This window comes from Vicugna pacos, chromosome 11, assembly GCF_048564905.1.
Source record: "Vicugna pacos chromosome 11, VicPac4, whole genome shotgun sequence".
Taxonomy (NCBI): Eukaryota; Metazoa; Chordata; class Mammalia; order Artiodactyla; family Camelidae; genus Vicugna; species Vicugna pacos.
In genome coordinates, this window is record NC_132997.1 from 31,008,143 (window position 1) to 31,011,694 (window position 3,552).

Sequence of the window (3,552 nt, forward strand, 5' to 3'; positions counted from 1 at the left end):
CGCGGGCCCGGGCTGAGGCTGCGGCTTACTTTCCCCCTTTGACCCCTTAGTCTCCCCCCGGGAGGAAACGGGCAGAGGGCGCTCGGCTGGCGCCCTTCCCACACAGCAGTTCGCGCGGCCCGCGCCCCGTGGCCGGGTGTCAGACCTCGTGGCCGTGGTCTCGTGGAGCCCAGACCTCCGTCCGCTCCCTCCGCTCTGGCGCTGGCCGCTGGCTGCTGCCCGCTGCCCCCATCCCAGCCCGGCGGGTCTCAGCGGCGTGGGGCCGCGGAGGGAGGCGGGGCCGCGGAGGGAGGCGGGGCCGGCTCCGGGGGCGTGGCTTCCGCGCTCCCGGAAGTTGTCGGGGCGGGGCTCGGCCCATCAGCAACCGTGCTCTCGGGCGGCAGGGCCTGGGGCGCTCGCCGGGGCCTGTGTCATCGTGCTGACCCCCCAGACACTTCCGGCCCAGAGGCAACGTTGTAGCTGGGCCGGCCCGGGGGTCTCCGTGCAACCGCAGGACGCACCTCCGCCACCGGGACGGAGAGGATGACTTAGGGCCTGGAGGGCACGCGTGAGGTCTCGGTGGAGAGAGGGAGTGGGCCTGGGGCCCTGCCTTGTTAGGACCGAGGCGGGGTGTCCAGGCTTAACGGGGTTCACTCTTGTCTAATTTAAGGCGTAAGAGTGGGAGAGAGGGCGCGGCCGGAGAGGGGAGGTCACTGGAGTAGTCACCCAGTTCCCAGGCTTCCTGAGAGGACTGGGGAGGGGGGGGCAGCGGCCTAACCCCTCCCGGCTGTTTTGCTGGCAGCGGTCGCACGGCAGGGTGTTCACTGCAGAAGGACGTCTTTTGAAATAGATGCCTCTGCAATCAGAAGCTTAACGTCAGGCACTTAAACTCCAATCCAAAGCTCAGTGTCAAGGGCTGACCCGACCGCGTCTTTGTCTGAATGTTCAGAGCTGTGTAGCACCAGAGACCCACACGTGCGTAACACACAAGGTAGCTTTTCGTGACGGAGAAAGTGGGAGGCTGGCTGAGAGGCTGCGGAGAGGGAAGCCGGGAAGCCCAGGCGAGAGCAGGGGCCCTGGGAAAGCCGCCTGTCGGCCTCCTCCCTCCCAGGAAGGGCGGCCTCTGATGGCCCCCCGCCAGAACTGCAAGGGCGGGGGGCGCCAGCCAGCCTCCCGCCCGCCGCCCCTTCCCGGAGGGGGGGTGAGATTTGTAGCCACGCTGGATGATGGGGCTTAGCTCTGCTTTTTCGTCTCTTGCAGCTCCGAAACGACATGCCGTTCTTTAAGGAATCGAGTCACACCTCACCCAAGAGAACATTCTTCACCATCGTGATACACAGAAGCGCTGCTGTGTAATTGTGTGGCTGCGCTTTCTGATCAAGCATGAGCAATGCTCTGAAGTGAAAAGCAAGCGTATGAGAGAGTTGTCGTTGAATATGTATAAACAGTTTTAAAATCTAACGATTTTTGTCAGGCTTTGGGGGATTCTTGCTCCTTGTCTCGCAACATAACTGAGGAACGGATGTGAAATTATAGGAGAAGGTCCCAGGGCGCGCCCTGGGTGTGTGGTATCCTCGCTTTTAATGCTCTTACGTCCTCCTGTCGTGGAGATTCTAATTTACCTTACAGTTCAGTTTCCAGGAACTGAATATACTTAATTTTCAGTCTTTTCTTTGGTTCAAATCTTTATTTCATGTCTTCTTATTATAAATACTAGTGCTAGAGAATAAAACACAACACTGTATTTCACACACAGAAAGCTGGCTGCTTCAGCTCTGAGGAATGACTGAGAACTTTCGCATCGACATTCATCAGCGGTACTGGGCTATAGTTTTCTTGCAGAATCCTATCTGGCTTTTGTATCAGGGTAATGCCGGCCTTATAAAATGAGTTTGAGAGTATTTCTTCCTGTTTAATTTTTTTGGGAAAAATTGGAGAATAATGGGCATTAATTCTTGTAAAAACATTTGATAGGATTCACCGTGAAGCCATCCGACCCTGGACTTCCCTTTGTTGGGAGGTCTTGGATTACTGATTATACCCCCTTACTCGTTATTGGTCTGTTGAGATTTCCTGTTTCTTCCTGATCCAGACGTGGCAGGTTGCACGTTCCTAGATATTTATCCATTTCTTGTGGGTTATCCAGTTTGTGGGCATATAGTTTTTCATTGTAGTCTCATAATCCTTTGTATTTCTGAGGTATCAGTTTTAACTTCTCTTTCATTTGTAATTTTATTTATTTGAACTTCCTTTTTTTTTTCTTGGTGATTCTAGCTAACGTTTGTCAGTATTGTATGTTTTTTCAGAAAACCAGCGTTTAGTTTTGTTGACCTTTTTGACTGTTTTTCTGTTCTTTATTTCATTTATCTCTCTTATTATCTTTATCTGCTTCCTGTGCTAGCTTTGTGCTTGGTTTGTTCTTGTTTGTCTACTTCCCTGAGCTGTAAAGCTGTTTGAGATTTTTCTTTTTTCCTTAGTGTGGGCATTTACACTGTATGATTCCGTCTTATCACGGCTTTTGCTGTATCTCTTAAATTTTGGTATGTTGTGTTTCCACTTTTGTTCAAGATATTTTTTGATTTCGTCTTTGACTTAGTTGTTCTGGAGTGTGTGGTTTAATCTCCAAATATCTGTGAATATTCCAGTCTTCCTCCTATGACTGATTTCTAGCTTCCTACCACTGTGGTCAGGAAGGATACTTGTTATGATCTCAGTCTTCTTGAATTTGCCGAGACTTGTCCTGTGACCCGTCGTGCGCGCCCTCCTGGAGGAAGGTCTGTGGCTGCTTGGGAAGAGTGCGTCTTCCGTGCTGTTAGATGGGAAGACCTGTATATGCCTGTTAGGTTCACTGGTCTACGGTATGGTTCAAACGCAACGTTTCCGCATTGATTTTCTGTCTGTGAGCGCCGGTCCTCAGCAGGGTTCTCAGCAGTGGACTAGGGCATGCAGGAACACAGCCTGAAGGGCTAGCCGCAGGAGAGCCCAGTGGTACAGGCCGGTGACCGGAGACGGGCCTGGATCTGGGCCCAGGGCAGCTGCAGGGGCCACCGCTCTCAGAGTGCTGCTCTAGTGGCCGCACTGTCTCCCACCAGCATGCACGCAGCAGTGGACCAGTGATGGGGGCTGGGCTGGAGGTGTGCAGGTGTGCAGCTGGGGGCTAGTTACAGGTAAGCTCTGTGGTGCAGGCCGGCGACAGGAGAGGGGTAGAATCCTGGCCTTGGCTGTCAGAGTACACTTCTGTGGCCAGAAGATCTTGCCATGGGTGTGCCCTTGGCCATGAGGGCTGGTGCTGAGTGTCAGGCTGAGGGCATGCAGTGTGCAGCAAGAGGGGCTAGCCCTGGGCGCAGGGGCTGTAAGCTGGCGTCTTGCACTTACAAGGCCTCAGAAGCCAGAGCTGGCCGCCTGTGTAGATCCCAGGCTCCGTGGAGGCTGGGTGGGGCTGGGGAGCGAGGACGGGGATAGGGAGGGACTCAGGCAGCCGGCATCAGTGAGCGTGCATCCGTGGGCCTCAAACCAGCGAGATATGCAGCTGGCCATTGGTTTCTTCAGAGGCGGAGACTGCTGGGGTCCCTG

General features: G+C 54.3%; 1 long non-coding RNA gene across 3 annotated transcripts; it reads left to right on the forward strand.

Moving 5' to 3' along the window:
• Positions 1 to 361: 361 nt before the first annotated feature.
• LOC140699733 (uncharacterized) lies at positions 362 to 1,440 on the forward strand. Of its 3 annotated transcripts, none has more exons than XR_012077980.1 (3): positions 362 to 552; positions 782 to 970; positions 1,240 to 1,440. It is a non-coding gene; the product is annotated as an uncharacterized lncRNA (long non-coding RNA). The 3 variants fall into 3 exon arrangements; XR_012077982.1 differs by lacking the exon at positions 362 to 552 and adding an exon at positions 607 to 651; XR_012077981.1 differs by lacking the exon at positions 782 to 970.
• The last annotated feature ends 2,112 nt before the right edge of the window (positions 1,441 to 3,552 follow it).